The sequence below is a fragment of the Nesoenas mayeri genome (assembly GCF_963082525.1).
Source record: "Nesoenas mayeri genome assembly, chromosome: 1".
In the NCBI taxonomy this organism is placed as follows: domain Eukaryota; kingdom Metazoa; phylum Chordata; class Aves; order Columbiformes; family Columbidae; genus Nesoenas; species Nesoenas mayeri.
In genome coordinates this window covers 13,273,857-13,300,560 of record NC_137541.1, presented here as the reverse complement: position 1 = coordinate 13,300,560, position 26,704 = coordinate 13,273,857, and the positions used below count along the sequence as shown (strand labels likewise).

The 26,704-nt window shown below is 38.3% G+C and overlaps 1 protein-coding gene across 2 annotated transcripts in view; it reads right to left on the bottom strand.

Moving 5' to 3' along the window:
• Positions 1-26,704, bottom strand: part of MAGI2 (membrane associated guanylate kinase, WW and PDZ domain containing 2) — a gene marked incomplete at both ends in the record, with an annotated part of 741,772 nt that overhangs the window by 155,780 nt on the left and 559,288 nt on the right. The window lies entirely within an intron of this gene.

The following is a 26,704-nucleotide window of genomic DNA, read 5'->3' as shown; positions in this document are numbered from 1 at the left end:
CACCACTGCCGGAGGAAGTGAGCGCACTCTGTTTTCCCAAATAGGCACACACAAAAAAATACTTTGCTTTTTGAGCTTTTTCTTTGCTAGAAAACCTGGAAAAAATTGCCTTGAAGGAACAAAGAGTTTGCCTTCTGCCATGTAAGTACAGTAATTAAGTATACTTAAATGTTACTGAGAAGTTTGTACTATTTGTCTTACTGTGATGGCAATTCAACAGCCTCCAAAGGCATCCTGTTCCAAAGCTGAGTTAAATATCAGGGACATCGGAGTACATAGTACATAGTACTATACATCAAAAAAAAATATGACAGCAACTTCTGGCCTTAAAACTAATTACAATTTGCAGAAATAGAGAAGACATTTAATTGATAACACCTAAACCACTCAGGTATGAACAATTAAAATGTTAAATACATTCATTTAATGATCTTGAAAATTAATCTGTGTTCATGTACAAACAAACTCTCATACATATATCCATCTACATCCGTAAATATATTTTATTATCACTCACACTGAACAGTTAAAGCATTATTATACTGCCAAGACAACTTCATCTTGTGTTTAAAATGCACCAGGTGGATGTTGATACTGAGTAAATACCTCAGTGCCAGATGTGATGACTTTGAGGGAGGAGACTCACCAAAGGATGGGCATTACCATCACACACAGGTATTGATTTTTGTGCAGTTAAAGACTATGGCGCAACACACAGGGAGTGGTACTGAGATTCTATAAGGAAATTTGATTCTGGAATTCCTTAGCTCAGATTTTTTTTTTTTCTTTTCAAACTCAGTTACACTTTTAAAGTAACTTTTTTGAGACAGAATAATACTGAACTAGACAGAGCAGAACTCATATAACTCATACCGAACACAGTCATTAAACTGGCCATAGAGAAGTATTCCTGGATGATTTGAGCTTTGCTTTTTTTCTTTTTTTTCCAGTGACAATGTGAATAGAGAATTATTTGTGTGCTGTAAAAGGCACATAGAAAGTAGAGCCTGACTGGCAATAGGGAGATCAAAGAGTTAAAAAACAATGTTGAGAAATTGCTTCACCTCCGCTTGTTACTTCCCCTCTAAACACATCTGTAATATATTGAACCTGCTTGGACTGCTGCAGTCTTCCTGTGACATTGCCCCAAGAGGGTGTTCCTGCTCAGCCCTTTCCAGTGCTGCAACGAAGGTTACAACCCAGAACTGGACCCAGAACTCCAGCTGTGTCTCACCAGTGCTGAGTAGAAGGGAAGGATCATCTCCCTTGATCTGCTGGCAATTCTCTACCAAATACAGCCCAGGAGGCTGCAGCCCTGCTTTGTTGCAAGGACATGTCACTGGGGCACTGTCAATCCACCAAGCACTAGAAAATTCTGGTGTTGCTCTTTCCAGACCTGCCCAGAACTTCAGTAAAATCTGTAGGAAATTGACCCTACAATGGTTCCCACAAAGTCCTGTATATCCTGAGACAAGACTATGGAATGTAATCCATAAATAGTCCACAAGAAAACAGCTGATGCACAAATCCTGCACTGCCCTGCAGGAAGTTTCATTCCCAATGCATAAATGATAAATAAGGCAATAATATGAAAAAATGATGCTTTGACCTCACCCTATGACACAGAATAAATATAAAGTATTAGTCTAAATCCTACGGGTACATAGTTTTTTCCCCTAATTAACTTAACGTTGCTTTCATATCTGGTCATCTAATATTACACTCCCTTAGAGAAAAGGGAGGCAAGTACCAGAAAAATCTGTACGTACTTCAAAATGCACACACACATACATGCACACAGTGATGTGTGCATAGGGCCCTTTCCTGAAATGTATTAGTAGATGAAGTTTTTTCCAACTATGAAATTAAGTAAGTAAATGTTTTATCCAAATTTAAAAGTATCTTTCTAGGTATCTTTCTGTAAATATATACACTTTAAAGTGTATAGATGCAGAGGACATATTTTATTTTACAAATTGATCAGAACCTGAAATAATCTGAGGATTTACTATTAACCTATTGGCCTATTTTTTCCTAAAGTAACGATGCATAACTGCAGTTATGAACTGGCACAACTATTGAAAAGACAAATGGCAAATCCCATTTTCTGGTGTAAAAGTCTGTAAAAATTTAATGAACTGGACATATTATGTAGAACACACTTTTAAATGCATGGATTAAACCCCTGGTTATCTAACATCATAAAACAGTCATGGGTTCAGAAGAAAGGAACTGAAAAATTACCTTCGTGCAGCACAACACATCTAAACTCCATGTAAGCCTATGCTCTAATTTCATTTTTCCATTTGAGATGCAGCCTATAAGCTATGTTTTATTAAAATTCTTTATTGATCAGTAAAATGGATTTGCTGGAGCACAAACCCTAAGCCCCTGCACCCCTGTAAAGTATGGCAGATAAGGTTAGTGGAGTGTAGTTTACTACAGAGCTTCTGTTAGAAGAATCTTCTGCTACATTTGCTTTCAGGACAACTGTGATTATTTTTCATTACATTAAATAATGGCTTCTCTTCCATTTTTTCACTACTGAAGTGAAAGATTACAGGACAGAAATACTTTAGCGCTTCATAAAATAGGGAGCGAAGCATTTGCCAAATTAGTGGTGAGGGCATCACAGTTTGTCTTTTGTGTTTCACTGTGCCCAGTGACAGTCATTAGGGATGAACGTGAACAGTAAATATTTATAAAAGAATATTGCTATAACACACTTGTGAAGGAGATTACTGTTGGCCACCATGATTTGAATTGGGAAAGGAGCTATAAATCATAGCGATCTCTGAGATTCATTTGGTAGCACTAGCATGCTAGTTCACGTATAATTTCTGCAACCAATCAATTCACTATTACTATGCTCCACACTTCTATTATCCATGTCTTTCAATTCTATTGACTCCAGGAGAATTTCTCTGTATAGGAGGAAAAAAACCCCAACAAATCTATCCTTTATTTTCAGTCTTCAGACTAATATGAATTTAAGCAGGTCACTTTAATAATCAACATTAGTGTCTTTTCATCACAGCCTGCTTATGCTAATGGTCCAGATGCTCTTAATCTGTGTTCTGAAAGCTGTTGGGTTTCAGAGTGACTTTTGATAGTGCCACTTAACCTTCCCTGGGGATGAAGGAAGGAATACAATTTGGATCTCAAATGTGGCAAGATGAAAAAGCATAATGCCAAACCCCAAAATTAATATTCCTGAAGTTTATTAAGTACTGTGTTAAAGAGAGTCATAAAAAGCTCTCAAGATTTCAGAACAACAGCCAGCATTGTGTCACTACCCTACTGACAGGCTGGAAAGAAAGAAGAGAGTGTGTTTCTTGAATTGGCTGCAATCGTAATATTTGTATAGTACAAACGAATATAGTATGAGAGAGAAAAAGAAAATATAATGCCTACTGTTATTGAAAGTGCTGTCAATAGGGATGTGTAAGCTCCGGCATTCAGCATGAGTGTGGTTCACTTGCTCTGTTAACATCCAGGTACAGGTCAGGAATCCTTTTGAAAACTATATATGAAACTTTTCTGAAAAATATTGCATCCTTCCACTCAACAGCCAGTGTTTGTTTTATCTCTTGCCTTCTCTCTTTCTCCCTATTTCAAATTCGGTTTCACCTTTTCAAGTCAGTTACTTACTACAGAGTGTATCAAAAGAGCTGGGTTAAGAGTGACAAAACACCATGGAGCTTCACAAGCCAATGCAGTTGCACACTATTGTGGTTTCTTTGAGAGGTATAGTCTTGGCAAATATTTACCTGCAAGTTCAAACCACTGTTCCTCACTGCTTAGCTTACACAAAAAGTGTTGCCTACAATACCCTGAAGCACGGTGCACAGATTAGCAGGGAGGGGATGCTGCCCATGGCATGTTGTGCTGCTCCCCCAGGAGCAGAGGGCTGGAGATGTCTGGTTTAATTATTTTGTTAGCACCTATCCACATCACCTAGCTGATATGTAAAACAGATACAGTAGCTGCCTTGCTGCTCCTGAAACCTTCTGTGACAAGTCACCATAAGAAAAGAGAGGACAACATTACTCACTGAAAGCCAGTATTTAACCTACTATTCATATACCTTCTGCTAGGTCACCTCTCTGCAGAACATCTGGGAGCTCCAAAAAAACAACAAAAAATAACAGGTATTAGCTATGGTAAAATCCTTTATACTACTTCAACAGGTTCCTCCATTTAGCCATGTTTCATGCCTAAGCTGGAAAATGCAGTTACTAACATGGACTTCTCTATGTTAGTGTACAAATCAAAAGCTGAGGGAATAATAAATATTTTTTTTTTTTTAAAAAATACACATTGAATTTTTCACTGTCTCAGTGAAAATAACAACAAAGGCATGAAGGACAACCCCAACTCCATAGGAAATAAAAGAAAAAATCACTCTTCCTATCATGGAAGACCTGGAAAACTTAGGGAATGTACCAACTCCAAGCCAAGCCATGTTAGCTCAATTTCAGTTAAACTTGTTTTCCGACTGCCATTCTCATACCAGCAAATTTCAGAAAGTCATGACTGTTTATGTTCTGTCTGCAAACACAAACCATTCATGTGCAATTTATTCCCATGAATAAAATGACATTATGGATAATTTCTTCTTGCACAATAGAAACAAATGTCTAAGTAACGTTCACATCTGATAAATGCAGCATCTTCCTTCTGGGCTGCTTATTGTGACATTCTACATTCTTAATTGTGCAGAACGTAGATTACTAAATATTACTATCAATTCAATTGTTACCAAGTGAAATATTGCCAACATTCCTCTGACATGGAGAACTGTGTAACATCTGTCAAGATTTGTATTAATACAGTGAAAAAGTACCAACCGAATTACTGAGTTTTAACTATAAAAAAATTTTAAGAAGGGCTTGTTAGCTATTAATTCAAACAAAAAATAAAAAATACTCTCACAAACAATTAAAAATAAATTAGGGAATCAAATATCTTAACTATTGAGAATTTAGTTAGGTTAGGCAGTGCCTGAGATGGTTTTCTTAATAAAGCATTAACAACAAACAGTTCTCCAGAGTTTACTGGGCAATAGCTGAAGTTTGTCAGAGTACCCTCCATGGAACTTTTCTAGAGAAAGCTTAGAGTTTCTGTTAAAATATTCAAAAAAAACACAACAAAATCCTGGTTTTCAGTGTATTTAGAAATAATAGACTTAAGGAAAGCAGAAATACTGATTTAAAAACAATTGCTACTAAAACTAAACTTTTTAAAATTTCTTTTTTTTTCATCAAATCATGTTATCCTTTTGTCTTGTTCTCTGTCCTTTCTCCTGTGTTATTTGTGCTGGGTACTTGGTTTGTATTACAGAATGTTTAGGGAGAAAGAAGCTTAAACCATCTCCTTGTTGGTCTCACAATTTCCACTGAAGTGACTTGTGTTTTACTGGGGTAACAGATCACTAGGAAACACTGAAAAATCTCATTTTTTTGCTACAAGTTCTTGCCCAGGAGATTGGATATGAATGCATCCAGGCTTCTATGGAAAATTTAACAGTACTGTTCCTTAGCTTCCAAGAATAATTTCAGATTTTTTTTTCTGAATTCTGTGTTAATTACACGCTATCTCATTTTTAGTATAACAACGGGTAGGTCTAAACAGAGTCATTGCAACCCTTGTCCTCACAGATGCTGCCTTTAAACTGGCTAATGTGCGCTCTTCTGGGAGTGAAGTCACTTCAGGGTGAATCTCGGTGCAGAGCGCGGACCTGCCGGAGCTCAGCCCAGGAGCTGTGAGGCTTTGGTACTTTGTCAGGTTTTGTACTTTGTCAGATACTTTCAAGATCCCCTTTGGAGCCTCCTCACACATGGCGAGGAGCTGTGATGGCTTTGCCAGCTGGTTTGAAGCTCAGACACGCACGTAAAAGGGGCTGTCACCAGCACACTCGTTTTACCAGTGGAAAAGGAGCCCCAAGTACATCAACTGCATGCTGCATTATCAATTTGTATTCCTGATACTCAGCAGATTTGACGTACGCCATGTATACCTCCAATGTGGGAGATTCTGCCTTTGAAACGGATTTTATTAACATACCTTTTTCTTATGCTATATTCTTTAGACTTTGAAGAAAACAGGCTGAAAAGAAACATTCTTTTTGATCTTTTTGATCTTTTGGATGTTCAAATCTTTCAGTGCTTGTACCTCATTACTGACTGTATCAATGCAGCCTTGTTACAAACCAGTGTTTTTGACCTAATAACTGCCTGATCTTATGAAGTCAGGCTTTTCTTCTTCTATTCGCTTTTCAGTCTCTTAATTTATTTATATTATTTCCTTTGCTGTTAATTGTTTAACAACATACGCTGTGAATTTATTGAATTATTGAATTTACTGTTATTATATAACCTAAATTCTAAAGTTTGGCTACTGACCTAAAAAGAGCCATAAAAGTATGTAGCTACTAGTAGTGTGGGCTAGACCTTATGGCAGGCAGCTAGGTATTCTGTAACTAGTGCCTCAAATTCATATATAATCTTTGACACGCTTTAGCTAGCTGTTCACCTCTAAACCTCTGGTATGAAGGAAAAAAAGCATATTATTCTACGACAAACTGAAATGTCACATTTTAATGCTGTTTGCAGTGCCAAAATTTGCTAAGGGGGAAACAGGATTACCCTCAGCCTTTCCTCACAGAGCAAGTGTCCCTGACCACCTTGGTGGCCTCCTCTGCTGAACTTGCTCCCCTGTATCAACCCAGTTTATCATGTATTGGAGGATCTCAAAGCTGGACATAGTATTACAGATGTGGTCTACGGAGTCAGATCCCAGCCTGTGGAGCTGCAAGATTTTCTTCCTTCTTGGGTGCATGACATTGCATTTGTCCTTGAATTCTGCAAGGTTTCTGCTGGCCTGTTCCTCCAGCCTGGCTAGGTCCCTCAGTGGCAGTCCTGCCCTTGGCCATGTTGACTGATCACCCTGGGGTCACCTGCGAAGTTGACTTTGTTGCCTCCTTCAGGCTATACATGAAGATGTCTAACATGACAGATTACACTCTAAACCTTTGTAGTACTCCTCTTGCATAGGCATTCAGGTATAGTATGGCCAATTAACCACTACCTTCTGAGCCCCACCACCCAACCAGCTATTTACTTGTACAGTTCTCCATACATCCAGATTTTTAATGCCCTAAACATGAATCATAAATTTTGTGGGAGACAGTGCAAAAATCTTACAAAAGTCAAGGTAAATGACATCTACTGCTTTTGCTTCATCCATAAATCCAGTCATTTTAGCATATCAATCAAGCTGGTCAGGCATGATTTTCATTGGATAAATACACACCAGCTGTTGCCATTCACCACCCTCTCCTTTGGGTGTCCAGAAATCTGTTCTTAGAGGACTTGCTTCATTATTTCATCAGGGACATTGTCAGGACCTGAGACCTTCCAGCATCCTGAGATCCCCTGACACAGGATCTTGAACTTCACTGTTCATGGTCACTAGAGCCAAATCTGCCATTGATTATCACGTCTTCCAGTAGTTCTTGCTGTTAGTTCATGACAGTCCAGCTGTGCATCATCCCCCATTGGCTCATCTGGTACCTGTTTCAAGAAGTTATTCCCCCAAACTGCCATAAATCTTGTTGCCTGCTTGTCTTCTGGCTTGCTGCCCATCTAGCAGATGTCAGCGAGGTTAAAGTCCCCCATGAAAACCAGAACCTGTGATCAGAGACTTCTTTGAGTTGTTCAAAGAAGGCTTCCTCACCCTGATCAGGGGGTCTGTAATAACAACCCACCACGATCTCCCTTACTGGCGTCTCTGATCCTGAGCCACAGACACCTCACCAGTTAGCCATCCATCCCATAGGCAAGCTCTGTACATCCAAGGTGTTCCTCTGCACAGAGGATGCCAGCTTTTCCTCATTTTCCCTTCTCCTCTGTTGATCTTTCCTGATCAAACAGGTTGTTTTACCTTGTTTCTGACTGATTTTTAAAATAACAACACTAATTAAAATTTCCATCAACATTAGAAATAATTTGTTTCATGACTTCATTCATCTCACTGGGTGTTGCGAGTCTCAAGCAAACGTTTCAAAGCAAAGCACACACTAAAATGCTTTCTGATTTGTTTTGTTTTGTTTTGTTTTTCTGCCTTGTTGTAACGCCAAATGGCAATTACTTTATTTTGTGTGACAGGCCAGTGAGGCAAATGGATAGATACATTATGAAAAGAGATAGGAAAATGTAGCATCTATAGTGATAATGAAAAACAAAAGGACCAGCCAAGAAATACTTTGTATGCTTACAAGGCACTGATTGTCTGTGGGTGGTCTGCAAATAAAAAGCTCTCCTGCCCAGACTGTAAAATTGCACAGGTACATTACTCATTTGTGATGAGCTGCAACTGCCTCAGAAGCATCAGCTACTGGCCTTGGATGGAAATCTCAGAGCAGATTAAATAAACTAGTGCTCTGATCAAGTACAAGACATCTTACATTTCTATATTTTATTTCCAAGTGGCCAATGAAGTTATATGTAATCAGACAGAAGAATCCTTCCCAAGGTACTTCCTACATGATCTGTTTCCATGACTACCATGCTTTTTAATAATGTGTTTTCATAGTTCTCAACAGTAACTGGATATATGTAATGCAGACACATTAGTTATTTCAAGAGTATTTGATGAAATAGATAAATCAATAAAATTGATGAGGGAGATTACATTGCACTGTGGAAAATTTAGGTTAACACTGCAGCTGCTGAGGCAGCAATTATTGATTTGTACTAGTGAAATAAGATTAGAATCAGATTTTGTCTCCTCAGTGGCTTCGTTGTCTTCTCAAAGGTTAGAATTTTACAAGTCACATATTTTACTACTTTTTACATCGCTGCATGACAGATAAAAAGCTGCTTTAGTTGCATGTAACTGCTTTCAAAAACTTCTTGTAGTAAGTTATTAATAATTAGTTATATTTATAAGGACACTCAAATTGAGTCACTCTATGCTTCAGACATTGTGTTAAAAATCCCTTGGCATTTGAATGAAAAAGCAATATATGAATTCAGTAGCTTATTTTTCTTTATTTGAATTGTAATACCATCTGCCAAAACTCTCAGTATGATTCTGCGACAGCATCAGAAAGGAACTTTGCATGAGAAATAGGTGTGTCATCCTTTCTTAATCTACTAAACACATTTTGTTTGCATTCTTAAAGGGAACTTTGCAAATGTGGTGTCCAGTTAATACACCAATCTGTGACAATGACAAAATCAGGTTTCTAAGTCACTTTTCTTTCAAGAATTTTAACTGTGTGAGATAATAATAAAACAATTAAGATCTACCAAGGTTTTCTTCATGTTTTAATGTTCAGTAACATTGGCATGTACTAACATGTTTTAGGAAGAAAGAAAAAAAGGGAAGGAAAAGTTGTACCTTCGTGTGCATTTTGGTGCTCTGCAATTGTCATGAAAAGTGACAACACACATATTTTTAACACTCCTTTCCCCTCCTCTCTTCCTTCTAAGTGTAAAACTTTCACAAACGTGAACAGAGTTGTAACCCAAACACTAGAGAGGGGACTAAGAAGGTTCTCACCGTGTTGGAGGGATAGGATGGAGATGGAGATGGGACAGAGAGATGGAAAAAACCACAAAGAGCAGGCTGTGGTTCTTCGTGTGTCCTCTTTATTACTAAGCAGCTCCAAACCCTTTCAGCTTCTCTTCACAAGGAAAAGAGCCTTTTCTCCCAAGAAACCCCAAATCTCATTCAAAGACAAGCTGCAATCTATTCCTACTTCTCCCCAAACCTAGTAGGTTTTTTACCAAAGGAACGTGTTATTCCCCTTGCCTCCGTGAGAGTCCTTCCTTACAACCCCACCAGTGACACAGCCCCCCCAGCTGTGCCGGACAGGAGCATGTCCTTTGCCATATGCAAGCTCAAATCTTGCCTATTCCCAGAAGTTCTGAGGAGAATAAGATTATAAAGATAAGCAAAAGTCTGCTGTAGCTACCTCAGAAAAAGCATATCTACAACAGATAATGGAAGAAGAGAGTGTTTGCTCATTTTTTTTTTTTTCATTTATATGCAGCATAGTTTGCATTAGTTAGGGGACCTTCAGCTTACTCAGTCATATGACTGCCTTTATCGTAAGCATCAACCCAGAGAAATGAGGTATCTGACTTCTGTGATACTGCTATACAAAATTTTGTAATCAGAAACTGATCTACTTGAGTTATTCCTGCAGAAACTGATTTTTTTCCTCAGTGTATGCCCCTGCACAGCTATTACATTAATCAATAACTCCAATTAAATTAATTACTTTTAATGTGTTTGTACTTAATAACTGAAGGTAGGTCTCCACATTGAATCTGTACCAAGTAGCATAATAAACAAATCTTGAAATTTAAACTCCTCTTTTTCTGTTAATCTTTAAATATTTGCTCTTTACTGTTCCCCAGTCTTTTCAGCTCCTTAAATATCAAGGTCACTACAAGTTCTTTACAAAAAAGAGACTCTGCAAACTGCTTCCTCTACAACTTATCCCAAACGATGGATGGTCTGCACAAAGTTTGTACAGAATAGATCCCACAGGGAGCCTACAGGAACACCAAACGTGAAGCTTGAAAAGCTCTCTCACTGTAGTATCTCATTTCAGTCCAGCTTTGCCTGAGTCTATTTTATACCTTTCTAATTCCTCTGTAAGCCACCTTAGAGGTAATCAGATACAGGTGTGCAAAAACATGCCTTTTACAGACTGACCTAGCGACATGTGTTTGAAATCATTTGAGGATTTCTCCTTCTGGCCCATGAGAACAATTCAGATGGAGTGGTTAGGCTGGGCCGCCTGAGTGTCAGCACACCCTGGTCAGAAGGCTCAGTAAGAAGGGCAGCAGCATGACCCTACTGACTAGAGCCTCAGTTAATTCAAAAACACAGGTATGAGGGCCTACAAGAAAATATAAAAACTACTCTTCAACCAAAGTTGTCCCTAAATTAGTAGAAAGGAGTCTGAAGATACCAGACACATAAACTATAGAAATTGCAAGCAGGAGAAATGGAGCAATTAGGCTGTGGCAACCTGGATTTTAGGACCGACTTTGTTGACATTGTCTGCAGCTATGTATAGTTTTAATATATGTCAGGGAAGAGCAAATAAGCACAGAACAGAAAAACTTTTAGTGGCTGGTTAGATTCCTTTTCATTCATCTACAGGCTTCATAAAACTTAATAAACTCTACCGGCCATCTACAGGCAGAACTCAGAGGATGAGAATTTTATTGGGACTTCTTTACTGGACAGGTGTTGAGACTATAATTGTCTAAAATCAGGCGGAACTGGAAGGGACTGATTTTACATCTCTCTTGATGGGCGCTCCTGACATTATTACAGTAATTCTTGCTATGACTGCTGTAAAATGTAAGGTTTGGATTATCTTCCATAACTTTCAGATGCAGCACAACAGGCAAAATTAATTTAATTTATTATATATTCACAGTGTGCACTAATCAATAGCTAGTTATGTTTTTCCTTCGTGAACCTTAATTATTTTGAAGAATATGTTCAGAATATGTGTACTCAGTGCCTTTTGTGCTGAGCTGCAGTCAGGATTTGCGGAATTAAACTAGTGTCTGTTTTCTTCTTTGATATGTAATTAGGTGCTTGCGCTTCACAGGCTTGGTTTACATCTGGCTCATTGGTCTGTTCTCACCGAGAAAGATTATTTCTGTATCATGGGAAAAGAGAAGCCTCTAATCTTTTATAAAAGGTCTTACAAATGTGAAGAATTGAATGCTACATGCATTTCAGGTGCATATTTTTCTCTGCTTCAGTGACAAATTCAGTTGTGCAACTGCCATGTTTGTAGAACAGTTGGCTCTGAGCACTTGCAGCACCTGTGGCAGAGGCACCTCTCCCAGCCTCTTAGTACACAATGAAATGATAAAAATGTATTAGTTTTCCACTTCGCAGTTGCAGTCCTTATAACACAATACAGCTGGTGCTCCAGGAAAATCCACACTGTTTAAAAGGAAAGGAATTTAAGTGGAAGGAGCGAGGATGATTTGCAACTGTCTCTCTTTTATCTTTGACCTCTTCTTTCTACCATTTTAAAATGAGTGGATGATAAGAAAGGGCAAACAGACAAGAAGAGTACAACAGATGGGTGGAAATGAGTGAGAGAACGCATCAGTGTGACAGTGAGGGGAGGAAGATATGTTGCTGTTATTGGCACGATGGCTGGGCAAATCTTGCTTGGACTGGCCCTGAAATTGCTCATTTCCTTCCATATCTTATTTCTCTCATCCTTTCTTTGTCAATCTCTTCTATTTTGCCAGGTCTACTTCCTCCATTTTTCTCCCCCTTTTTAAAAAAAATTATTTTTAGCATCCTACCCTCTCCCCCCGCCCCTTTTGTTTTTTTTTTTTGTTTGTTTGTTTTTTTAATTATTATTTGAGTCAGTAACAAACAGGATACCTTTTGGTCTCCTGAAAGTGATGTACAAGAACAGTATCATCTGCACGTTAAAACAGGAAAAATTCTCATGCAATTTGTACCACACAGCCTAAAAAAGGGAGAATGTTTGTGTTCATAACCTCTGAGTTTGCAAAAGCTGAGTCCGGATATCGGTACTATGTCTAAAAGAGAGTGGGGATTTTATAACATGGTTTTAAGATCATGAGGTGGCTGGTCCTTTAAAACACAGAAAACCCTGTGATATATAACTCAGTAGTGAGTACTTAGGATTCTATAAAATTAAAACTCATTCACATGCCAGTCTAAGGTTCTCCTGAGAATACTTGCATTTCCTTGTCTTCCTTTAATAAAGGTAGTTAATGCCACTCAGTTGTTTTAGGACAATAACTGTAAACAGGATAATTATGGGCTGTATCAGGTCTGTCAATTTTACATTGTGCTAAAGAGCCCGAAGATCACAATACTCTTACGATAAGTATGACGATATTTGTTTACCTCAGAAAAACGGGGACCTCATGAGCAACTGCAATCCTGCAAGCATCAAGGTCATTGCCATGTCCCTTCAGAACAGGGCTGCTAAGAGCAATTGGTGTCAGATAGTATTCTCTGAGCTAAACTCTGCACACTGTTCGATTTGCAGGTCAGACTTCTGCCGTGCAGACGTTACCAAGGTTCTGAAATAATTTAATAAAGCGAACCGAGGCACCAGCTATTCATAGGAGTCAATCACCAGCATCCTCATCCACTATTAGTCGTGACAGCAAGCGAGAAAACATATTGAAATAGCCAATGAAAGTAACGAAGAATATTGTATTGGTATCAAGGTCCTGGTAATCTCGAAACATTCTTAATCAATTATCAATCCTGTCTGTTCACACAAGAAAATATGGAGTCTGGAGTCTGTTTTGACCTAAAAATGACCAGCAACAGCACCTTCTTTGCTGTAGCAAAAGTAATTCACTGCAACCAGACAACAATTGACACCATTTCACAGCTCCAGCTATCCTTGAATGATGGGACTTGTATTCAGCCCTGCTCATGTTTCTGCTCTGTTCTCTTTAACTATTATTTTTATGAAAGTTTTGCTATCTCCTTTCAGGATCTTTCTTTTAACTGTTAATAGCAAGAGGATTATTTATTTTCATTCCAACAGAAAACATTCAAAAAATCTTTAAAAGACTGGAAATTTTGCTCTGGCTACATTTATGACTGTGCTATTTTCTGTAATCACACTTGCTCTTCATGAAGAGAAGCTCTCAATAATGGGCTCAAAATGTGATGCGGAGCATATGACTTTGGTACAGATATTGTTAAGTGTTCTGCAAGTCAACGTTACACAAAGAGAAGGAATATTTAAAAGGGCAGAAGGACCAAGGAAATACAGACACGCATCATATAGAAGTTGCCACAGAAGAAATGCTTCTGTGTGTGGACACAGGACTGTGCAAGTCCCACTCACAATGGCTTTCTGGCTCTGAGTGGTCTTTGCACCCACATGTTGGGATCCAGCTGGTGGGATCCAGCTCTGCATAGGCAACAAGGCAAGCCCTGCCCCACAGCATCGTCTGCTGCTCTCCCAGAGAACCTCCACCAGTTTCACCGCTTCAGAGAAGCAGCAGATCTTAACCCATAGTAATTGTTCATTATCCACTATCTCATCTAAGAAAAGGAGAACTCTTGACGAAGGGGTTTTTCTGTCTTATTTTAGCTAGTCTAATGGTCAGGAGACAAATCCTTTAGGTAAACTATTGCCGCTGCCTCATAAGTAGACTTCTGCATTTATCTTTTCAATTTTCGATGAACTGATAAACATTTCTGTTATTAAGGATAATTAAAGACTGTGACAATAAAAGGAAAAAACATAATAAAAAACAAAATCAAGGACATCAGCACTCGATCTTGTGAGAGTAAAATATTGGATTAAAGAAATGGAAAACTCATTCAATTACTGCAATATGAATGGTCTTGAGATGTCAAATATGAATAGAAAATTCAATTTTTAATCTATCTAAAAGTGTATGTCTGCATTTTTTGATTTAGCCTCATATCTAATGCAAATCTTATTAAGTAGAATAAAATGTTTGGAAAAAAGAAGAGAGAGCAGAATAAAATGTACAACCTTCTCCCTTCCCCCCTAAAATAAGACCATGATCTATTAAGGATAGCACACAAAGGCCCTTAATATTTTCCCTAAATAATTTTTTTTATTTAAAAATCCATGTCACTTTTGTTTTCTTTTGTTTTGTTTAATCTTAATGGATATTCATGCTAACCTTTGAGTTATCTAGAGGCCTGAAATGGGAATCTCTGACAGAGGTTCTAATTCTAGTGTGTCCTGTTCCCTTTCAAAGAGATATAAGCTAATAAAATGAACAATAGAAATGAAACAAATGGGCATAAGCAGACTTTGAAATAAAAAAGTGTAATTTTTCAATTAGGATAGTCTCTGTTGTCCATTCCAAAGCATACAGTAGACTGACAACACCTACAGATTATTTTTCATATTTGCCAAAGAAAATACCTTGTAACCCCATTTGTATGCGGTTGATGCAAGATGAAAATGATCAAAATAACAAAGCCAGACAGTGTGGCCATATGTTCCAGTACAGAAGCAAATTATAGTACATTAACACCCCATCACTATCATCTAAAAAGACTGCAAAGATAAATGTTCCCTAAAAAAAATCTGCTAAAGAAAAGGAAATAGTTTTAGATAAAAAATTACAAAATAGTATTTTTTCCTATTTTCCTTTAAGATTCCTCTACTTTTTTCACTCTTCACATTATTCCTGTTGGTACAGATTGTCTCATTAGTTCCTTTTACTATTGTTAGACATCTTGATGTTATCTTTGACCAGTAGCTCCGAGTTTATTTTTCTTACAATTAAATTTTCCAGGAGCTGTAGTTTGAATAGCCCAAGAATATCTAAGCTTCTGTCTGGTAGACCAAAAAATCCCAGCCCACATGTTAGTGGTCCTCAGAGCCTCAAACTGTAGTGTTATATATGCTGGTCTGTCAAAATTCCCCCCCCCCTTTTTTTTTTCTCAACATGAAACATGCAACTTGTCTAATTTAGTATTTTAATAAAAGCCTAGATTTTCTCGTTTCAACCCCATTTCTTTTTCCCATCAGAATTTATTTCCATTTGAAAGCAGTCTGGGATTAAGGTAGGCTGTGCTTTGCTTTTCTATAGTTCTCGCTATGCATAGGTATTATTCTGGAATTAAGAGTATCTTTTACTAGGTTAACCTTCAGCTGAATATTGAACACTTCTACACATACACAAGGATGCAATGTTAACAATGAGCTAGAAATATGAAAAGGATGAAAAGTTCTTGCATACAATGTTCTGCTTCCAAAGTATATAGATGTACTGGATACTTCAGTTTCCCTTTTATCTTCACAAGAAGAAAAAATAATTACCTATATGTTAATAACTACATGACAAACTCCAATGGAATTGCAGTCTTCACCTGAAATGAAGAAGGAGGTCTTTGAGCAACTTGATCTAGTGAAAGATGTCCTTGCCCAGTGGTAGGAGGGTTGGACTAGATGATCTTTAAAGAGCCTTTCCAACTCAAACCATTCTATGATTCTAAGAATAATAGGAAACGTGAATGATTATGGAATGTAGGAATGTGGATAACTTGTCTCAAGTAATTCCAGTTTCTCTACTTCTTTTATTGCTTCTCCTCATGCCCTCTTTTCTCTTAGAAGTTTCCAACCAGTCACTGTCAAGAGGTACTTTTTCCAAATTACCAGTTCCATTCTCACACAACTTTCACAAATTTGCTCCCTCTTTTTTTAATATACATTCTTTGCATACTATCTCTAATAATTTGGGAAATTAATCAGAAACCTTCAGAAGTGTTGATTTCTACAAAATTTGTCAGAGAGAGGTTTTTCTCAGGACCGCTGGCTCTTGATGATGCTGTAGGTGGGCTTCTCAGCCGAGCAAGGTGATTGTCACTGATTTTTGAAGTAGACATAAGACAAATCTATTAGTCATAGTACCACAGAATCATAGAAACACAGAATCACATAATCATAGGATGTCCAGAGTTGGAAGGAACCCACAAGGATCATCAAGTCCAACTCCTGTCCCTGCATATGACAACCCCACAGTTCACACCATGTGTCTGAGGGTGTTGTCCAGTCTCTTGAACACTGTCAGGCCTGGCGTTGTGACACCTCTGTGATCCAGTCTTCCACTATCTTCTGCATGAAGAATCTCTTCCTATTATCCAATCTAAATTTCCCCTGGCACATCTTCCTGACATTCCCTTGGGTCCTATCATTGGTTGCCAGAGAGATGAGTGCCTATGCCTCCACATCTCCTTGTGAGGAAGCTGTAGACAGCGATGAAGTTTCCTCTCAGTCTCCTCTTCTTCAGGTGAGTCATTTATATGGCATTCTTCCACCAAAGCAATGATGTTAGAGCCCCCTCAAGGCCTGTGAACTGACCTGGTGTGGTGTGCCACACCTGACTGCACTGACCACACCGATTTTCTAGTCAGGGAAGGAGGGTTGTTTACAGGCTCCTTAGGAAGGATGAACCGGGAAGACAAGGATATAGAGTTGTCTTTTATATGAGAGAACAACTGGAATGCACAGAGCTCTGCCTGTGGATGGATGAGGAGCCAACTGAGAGTTTATGGGTGAGTATCAAAGAGAAGACAGGTATGGGTGACTTTTTAGTCGATATCTGCTATAGGCTGCCTGACTAGGAAGAACAAGTAGATGAGACACTTTACCAAAAGACAGGAGCAGCCTCACATTTGCAGGCCCTGGTCCTCATGAGGTACTTCAACTACCCCAGTATCTGCTGGAGGGACAACACAGCAGAGGTTCCTGGAGTGCATCAACAACTTTGTCACTCAAGTGACAGTGGAGCAAAGGAGAAGAAGTGGCTTGCTGGACATCATATGCACAAAGAAGGTGGGACTTGTTGGGGATGTGAAGGTCAAAGGCAGCCTTGGCTGCAGTGACCATGAGACAGCAGAGTTCAGAGGCAGGAATACCTTCCACTAGACCAGGTTGCTCAAAGCTCCATCCAGTCTGGCCTTGAACATTTCCAGGGATGGGGCATCCAAAACTTCTCTGAGCAATCTGTTCCAGTGCCTCACCACCCTCATGGTGAAGAATTTCTTCTTTATATCTAATCTAAATCTACCCTCTCCCAGTTTAAAGCCATTTCCCTTTGTCCTATCACTACATACCCTTGTAAAAAGTCCCTATCCAGCTTTCTTGTAGGTCCCCTTTAGGCACTGGAAGGCTGTTACAGAGTCTCCCCGGAGCCTTCTCTTCTCCAGGCTGAACGACCCCCAGCTCTCTCAGCTTGTCTTAATAGGAGAGGTGCTCCAGCTCTCTGATCATCTTTGTGGTCCTCCTGTAGACTTGCTCCAACAGGTCCATGACCCTCTTATGTTGGGAGCTCCAGAGGTGAACAGCGTACTGCAGGTAGGATCTCACAAGAACAGAGTAGAGGGGGAGAATCACCTCCCTGGACGCACTAGCCATGCTTTTTTTAATTCAGCCCAGGTATGGTTGGTTTTCTGGACTGCATGTTGAGCTTCTCATCAACCAACAGCCCCAAGTCCTTCTCCTCATTCCCGCTTTCAATTCATATGCTTTCATATGCTTTCAATTTATATGCCGTATTTGTGCTCGGGATTGCCCCAACTCATGTGTAGGACCTTGCATTTGGCCTTGTTGAACTCTATGAGGTTTGCCAGGGTTCACCTCTCCATCCTGTCATGATCCGTGTGGATGGCATCCCTTCCCTCCAGCATGTTGACCGCACCACACGGCTTGGTGTTGTTGGCAAACTTCCTGAGGGTGCACTCAGTCTCACTGCCATGTTGCTGACAACGATGTTAAACAGCTCCAGTCCCCATACCAACCCCTGAGGAACAGCACTCATCACTAGTCTCCATTTGGACATCCAGTCATTGACCTCAACTCTTTGAGTGTGACCATCCAGCCAATTCTTACCAACTGGGTGGTCCATCTGTCAAATCTGTGTCTCTCCAGTTCAGAGACAAGGATGTCACACCAGACAGTGTCAAATGCTTTGTACAAGTCCAGGTAGATGATGTCAGTTCCTCTTCCGTTATCCACCAACATTGCAGAAAGCCACCAAATTTGTCAGGCACAATTTGCCCTTAGTGAAGCCACGCTGGCTGTTGCCAAGCACATCCTTATTTTCCATGTGCCCTAGCATAGTTTCCAGGAGGGTCTGCCCCATAATCTGGCCAGGCATGGAGGTGAGACTGACTGCCGTGTAGTTCCCAGGGTCTTCCTTTTTCCCTTTTTAAAAACAGAGGTGATGTTTGCCCCTTTCTAGTCAGTGAAAACTTCACTGGACTGCCATGGCTTCTCCAATATGATGGACCATAGCTTAGCAACTTCATCCACCAGTTCCCTCAGGACCCAAGGATGCATCTCATCAGGTCCCATGGACTTGTGCACCTTCAGGTTCATTAGATGGTCTTGAAGTAACTGAGTACCTCAGCCTTCTCCACATTCTTAATTGTACATGCCATCTCTTTCAAATCTAAGCTATAGGACCCTTAATCACACTCACATATCCAGTAGGTTCACTCCAGTCATGCAGGTAACCTTTTATTGACCTATTTCAGTTCCAGCTCATTATGCACAGATGTTCTGATGTTTAAGAAAAGAGCAGAATCTAAAAAACCCACAAAACCAAAAATTAAGAGTAAAAATATAAAAGTAAGACAAACAAAATGGCCAATCTAAATTCTCAGGTCCATCCAAGCCCTTTGTTTTTTTCTCACTATGCACTGAGGTGTATGAGCAGAACTTCCAGTGAACAAAAGAGACTAAATATTGCCCCCAGTTTGTAGTGGGTAAGCCTCCAAAATTGCAGACACACACTATTAGTGTGAATGAGGTAGCTTAGATCCCAGAAACAACCTAGTCTAGACTTGGCAGCACAAAGCTGCATGCAAACTAAATTTATCCTGCTGCTTCTGATGCAAAATAAGACCCTTAAGACCTAGTCAGGCACCCCCTAAACATGTTTTGAAAGCTGATTTTAGTCTGTTGACTGCATTGGAGTTGTCAAGAGATTTCTTAGACTGGAAGTTCTTCTGGGCAGAGATCAGCTAATACTAGTTTGTTTGGTAACTACAAAACAAGGCTGTCTTTCATGCTCCATGACAGCACAAATTAATAATCATAAAGCTATAGCAGCAACAGGTCAAGTAGTAGCAAAACACCGTTTCCTAGAACTCCACAGTGATTTAAAATTATTTATTCTGGAAAACTTCTAAGCAAACACGAGAAAGAAACACAGGAAGGATGTTGTAAAAGTTTTTATCTGATATATATACAATGAAAGGAGCTTTAGCTACTATAAACAGCAAACCAGAAAACAATGCTATACTCTTATCACTAGGTTGGGATTGAAGCAGAGGGAGAAAATGATATAAAATGGGATGGATGGCATTTTAGCTTCTGAGCCATACTGTTAAACATTTTTACTTTTCTGAGATTTCCAGGACATGCAGATATGTTTCTATTCAATTAAGGCCGAATTTGCCTCTAGTTACAACTCAGCATTTATTGAATTGCAAGGATTCTTATATTCAAGAGTTTATATGCTGACTTCAGGTAAATCATACTTCTCTACAGTATCATCCTCACTACTGAGGTATTTTATGTTTGTTCTTTAAATTACTTGCCCAAAGCAATACTTGTTTTTCAAATGTGTAGCTGAATACCTAATTTCTCTGACAGCTTTGCAGAGTATTTTCTATACAAAGTGCTAAATCTGGTTACTGTGTTCAGCTTTCCTTTTCCACATGGCTACAGATATGTGTTTACCGATTACTCCAAAATATCTACAAAATACAATAACATTATGTTAAGAAGTATTTATGATAGGCTAAACTGTGCTTTTGATTCATTATATTAAACTCAACAGATTAACTGATTAAATCTGAAAAAATGACTGCACCTGGTTTTGAATGTGGAGCTGTTATTACTGGTGGCATCATTAAAGCTGCATCGAGATTGGTAGCTACAGCTTGTACTAAATCCCTTGGATCTGGGCCAGCTCACATTAAAGTCAATGGAAAGGAGATTTGCTTGCACTGAAATTCATCAGAAATGAACTCATGACATTTAGATCTGGCAAAATTGTATATATTGGCTACTTAGTTGTCTCAAAGCACAGATGCTGTACCTGCAGAAGCTATGATTATCATAAGAACTGCAGGGATGCAAAAATAGGGATAATTTCAAAGGCACAAATGGCATTCATGTCCTTTGTTCCTATTAAAATTCTCTTTAAGTATTCCCTTTAGTAAGGTTTTGGTCATATAGGGGGGCAGTCATGCTTAACCAAAAAAATGGAATATTTTTCCATTTTATTTAATGGGAAAATCAGCAGCTTTATAATGTCTTTTCTTCAGAATAAACCAATGTTTTTAAATCTCACATAAAGTAAGCAAATATTACTATGCTTATTTTTGAAAATGGGGATATTCAAGGGTGATAAGATGGAGTTTCTCGTAATCACATATTAAATTACTGGCAATGCATGAGACAGAGTCAGTCCAGGACTCCTAACTCTCTGTGAACCACTAGACTACACTATGTCTCAGCATGATTTAAAGAGCCACCCTCAATCTCAGAAGACAGATTTGGAAAATATAATTTTGCAACAGATTCTCAGCAGGGTTTCAGATGCAGTAGTTGTAATTCCATTTTTCCCCATTCATCCTATTTCCCAGTTTTTTGACTTAGCAATATGCTTTGGTATTAGCTCCTGAGAACCTTGAGTTTCAGTCAAAAATGGATTATGGATCGGATAATGCTAATTACAAATAATAATGTGGACAATAATATTGTACACTGAGAACTTACTAAGGCATTAATTTTAATTTTGTCACTGAAAGTTGGAATAATGCTATAAGAAAACAAAATCCATAACCAGGAACCAAAGTGTGAAAAATATAGGATTTAAGATTGACCATATTTGTTCTGAATGGAGCTGGACGAAAAGTAAATTTGCCTAAAGATCAGAAACTGGTCACTCCATAACTATTCAGAAAATGAGAATAAGATTTGGGATAGATTTGGCTGCTGATATTTTCTCTGGGTGAAATTCATAAGGGATCGTATTTGTTTAATTTAAGTGCAGAGTGCAAGTACTCCCCACCATGATGTGGCCTTCATGTCAGAGGAGATTTGAAGGAAATTTACCACTTTCCAGAAGTATAGCCTTACCAGTGTGCTCAATCAAAAAGCAAAGACTCTAATTTGCTTTTTCTCCTTCACTTACTATGACTATTTATTTAAGAGCGTAGAACCTGGATTATACACATTTTCCTGTAAAGGGGGCATCCTTTTCACTAGGCTACAAATTGCACATAATCTGTATCTTTGCTGGTTGACTGTGTAAAAAATATCAGGGATCAAGCACAGGAGGGATTAAGAAAGCAATTATGTACAAGGGCCTGGTGCTTAAACATATAACTGAGTAAAGCTGTTCCCACACCATGACTTTGATGATTATGACGCACATGATTAACAAAATGTCTGTTCAGTGCCTTAAAATACCACATTCAGAATTTATTGGAACAGGTGGATAAGTAAATATGTGTAATTTCTATGTTCACATCAGCTTTTTCTTTGTTTTTCCCAGCGTAGTAGTTGGTGGTCAGGAACATCTATACAAATTATAAAGTCAGGTTAGAATATATGGAAAGAGGTAATTAAGACAATTTAGTGATTTGCTGCACTGTTTCTGAAAGCCATTCTTCCCAATCACTGAGTAGAAATTTTATGTGTAAAATTTTGGAAAATGGATAAATTTTTATGCTATGTCAAAATTTCAAAATTGACCTCTAACATGCAATGTTGGAAACAAACATTCTCCCAGAACATGTGAGCTTCTAAGTACTGAATCACAGTATTTTCAAAAGTACTTTTTGACATATTTAATTTCATGAAAAATTATAAACTAGCAGCCGTTGTGCAAGCAGCAAAATATAACTTCTAAATTAGGTGCTCAATTATTTTCACTAGTATCATTAGAGAAATGCTGACTACGTGGTATTATCTTCTCAGCCCTAGTTACGTATATTATTTAAAATTATTACACTGGAATCTGTTTGTCCAAGTGAAAATTAAAAGCAAGTGATGAAACCAGAAGTTACCACAATGGTATTCTTTATAACAGACCTTCCAAACACAGCAAGACATATATTGAGCTGATTCTGTCATTAGAATAGCTAAAAACTTCCAACGTTTATGAACAGACACTTCAAAAATACAAATTCTGATATGTATTTTTTATTATCCTAATTTGAAGTAGAAAGTGGTAGATAAAATCATTACTGCAGAAATGTTTCAACCCAGCTTTACACTTGTTCACATGTCTTTGACTTTATCTTCATCCTTTCCCCAGCCTATTATGGCAATTATGTTACATTCTAAAATCCCTGTAAAATATAATATGATTCAATTTTTATCATTGCAGTGAAATATTGACTTGCATCTAAATCTTTTATTGATACTATTACACATCTACTGCAGTTATACTAAAGCGCTTGGTGGAAATAAAAAACATTGCATATGTGCTGGATATAAAAATTGTAAATTCAAACAATGGTATCCACCATTTTAATAAACTCTTGCACATCAATATCTGAAAACAATGAGTGATGCAACAGACGGCAATGCCTTTGTGGCAATTGTTTTAGTTCATCTGGAATCCTTAACTATTGAAACATTTTATTCCCGGTGTACAGGCATCATCAGCACACAGTATCGCAGAATGCTTAAAACTAGCAGTCCCTGGTGGGTGCTTTGAAAGTATAATACAGATATGGTATTTCATTTAGTTTCAGTACCAGCCTTACATAATGAAGCACCAGTCACAGAACAGTGGAGATTTTGGAGAATGGCAGGTGACCCATGAAACTATTATAATAAATTATTCTCTTGAAGGGCTTCTGAAACTGTACAGGCACTTGAATTGCCAGTGTAGCACATAAAATATGGAAAAATGATAAACATTTTCAAATCAAAGTTAGAATGTATTAGGCTGGGCTCAGGGTCCCAGTAATGCCATTAACCAGCTCCAGGAGCAGAGCTGACTGTAGAGCAGCCCGACTGGAGTCTGAACAGAGCAGGCACCCAAATATATATGCCTTTGATTTTGTGGATCCAAAGGCACCCTATACTTTGCAGGTCTCACTCTTGAACCTTTAGACATATGATGCCTGATTTCATAATTCAATGGATCTTTTCACAGTATTATTTTTTTTAATACTGACATTTTTTTCAGCTCCTTGCAGAAAATCCAAGCTAGCAGGGAACAGCTCTAAATCAAATGGAAAACCAACCCAAAATGTAAAAAAGAAATCTTAGTTAGGGAGTGACTGAGTCTTAACTATTTTAGTGTAGAATATATTAAGTTTAAAGTTACAAGATAGCATTTTCATCTTTAAAGTCTTAAATAACCTCAGCTAAAAATATAACTTGAGGTTTTGCAGCCATTTTTCATGCAAAGCCATGCTGGAAAACAACGTTATTTAAAGATGTTTAACTTAGTAGTTTCAAACTTCTTTGATATAACCACATGGAATAAGCCAACAGAAAAAATAAAATCCTGCCATGGTATCTGATGCTAACATCTCCATAATACATTTTCTTAGAAGACAGAAATCTACCTGGTTTGCCTCTTTAAACTAAAGTCAGAAGAATTTCCTCAAATATATACAAATACATGGTCTGCAGTGTGACTCACTTCAATTTAGGATGTAGAAAGAAAGAAAAAATTGGTCTTCCAAACAAAATGATCAGCATAGGAAAAAAAATGCAATGCAGAACCATCAGTAATACAATGAGAGTTTCAGCCAAAGACATTCTGGAGTGGAGGTAGGGTAAACTTTACATGAATGAAAGCAGGAATGTTTCCTCCTGCTTGCAGTGAGGTGAGGCAGAGCTCAACAGAGCTAACGATTTCTTGTGTCACCACTGTCTGGTCAAGCGATGGAAAAGATAAACTATCCAGGAAACTTGTCATACAAAGAGATCTGTCTGTCCTACCAGGGCCATATTCACCCTCAAACAGATGGCAACTGTATTTTAAAGAAACCAGCCCACGATTCTGTGGCAATTCTGATGATTAAAATGTGTGCCCAGACCTAGGTGGTTCACCTGGCAGTTTTGTAGGCAAACAGAACATTCCTGGGCAGGACCTCACTCTGGAAGACAAGGTGTCCATGCAGCTGCTTTGTCAGGGTTTGGGAGCAGTTCCCTTACATTGTCAGCTGCATCGGTCACAACTACTGCCTGTCACCAGGCTGCCAGAAACCTCCCGTAGTAACCCTCCTTCCACTAGCTTGGATTTTCTGATAGAAATTTGAAGTCAAAATGGTCCAGCACTTTCCTAGAATAAGGCCAGAGAAAAATATTTCTGACAACAATTAAAAAATCACTATATCTTGAATTTGAAATGTTCCAAGGAGATATCTGCTTAGGAACTGAACTTAAACCTACAAAGAGAATGTCTTTATGTCAAGGAGGGCCTTTTGTAGCCTAGAAAAATCACTTAATTTTCAAAACCTGCGCTTTGCACATGGCTGTTGTCCTATCCAGGCAAAATTTCTGCAGATTCTGTCTGTGTTGAGCACAGAAAAATCTGTCATCTGATGAGACAGATTAAACTGCCCCACTTTGCCTTTTCTTCCTGCAATTCCTTGCATTGAGCACTTTGCAAAAAAAGCAAAACCATCCCACAGCCTCAAGTCTGATCTTCTACAGAGCTTTGACTCATGCCAGACTATACAAAGGGTTGTCCTCTGCACTCTGTGAAATTAGAGTCTAAGTGAAAAATACTCATACCCATGTAACAAAAAGAATGGCACAGTCTCTATGAACAAAAGACCCAAACTAAAATTGCACAAGAAACCCAAATTTTAATGCATTCAGATTTTTGGGAGTACGTTTCTGCCATCTTAACAGCATTATTTTACAGTTGGTTGTTTGATGTCTTTTTTTTTTTCCTAGTGTTGATGTGTTGAATTATATCATCTAGGCTGAAATTCTGTCTCCAGTTGTATACTAAGCTTCAAGAAGACAATTATCAGATGGCAATTTCTTCATACCAGAGATTCCTTTCAATATATATTTCACACTGATATGCTCAGAGAAAAGCCAATCTACTTATAGTAATACTGTTTCTCTTAAAAGCTCAAATGGAATGCAGAGAGAGCTGTGGTTTAACCCAGCAGGTAGCTAAACACCACATACAACCATTTGCTCACTCCCCTACCTCAGTGGGATGGGGAGAGAATTGAGAAAAATAGGTAAACCTCATGCGTTGAGATAAAGACATTTTAATAGGACAGAAAGGGAAAATAATAATAATAATAAAAATAAAAATAATAATAATAGAATATACAAAACGACTGATGCACAGTGTAACTGTTAGCCACCTGCTGATCGATGCCCAGCCAGTTCCCCATCAGCAGTCCCTCACCTAACTTTTCCCTAGTTTATATACTGAGCATGACATCATATGGTATGAAATATTCCTTTGGCCAGTTGGGGTCAGCTGTCCTGGCTGTCCCCACTTCCAACTTCTCATGCATCTCCAGCCTCCTCCCTGAGAAGTCCTTGACTTAGTGTAAACATTGCTTAATGACAGCCAAATAATCAGTGTACTATCAACGTTCTTTCCATACTAAATCCAAAACAAAGAACTAAAACAGCAATTAGGAAGAAAATCAACTTTATCCCAGCTAAATCAGGACAGGTTAACATTGTGGTTTTGGGTTTTGATTACTTAGTGGCATAAAGATACTTCAGTAAATAAGTTAATATATACAGCAACATGGAAATAATGGTATTCTGAGCAAGAACACAAGTTTTTAAGGCACCTAGAAGATAGAGTACACATCTCTGAAGGGACCAGAATATGGACTGATGAAAGCTGGAAGAGGGAAGAAATAGTTGTATATTTATACGCACAGTGACAGAAAAGGACACTGGACAACTATTAATAGATCACTTATATATGTATATTAAAATCAGCAACTGGGTTTTAAACAAGTTTAAACTCACTTAAATACCACACTACTACAGAGTAGTTAAAACAGGTAAATAAAAGGAAAAAGGAGATGGTGGATTATAACTCTTTAGAGATTCCATCTGATAATTAAATCCAACAGCTAAATAATAAGGTTTTACTGATTCTACTTCCTGAGATCCAAATAA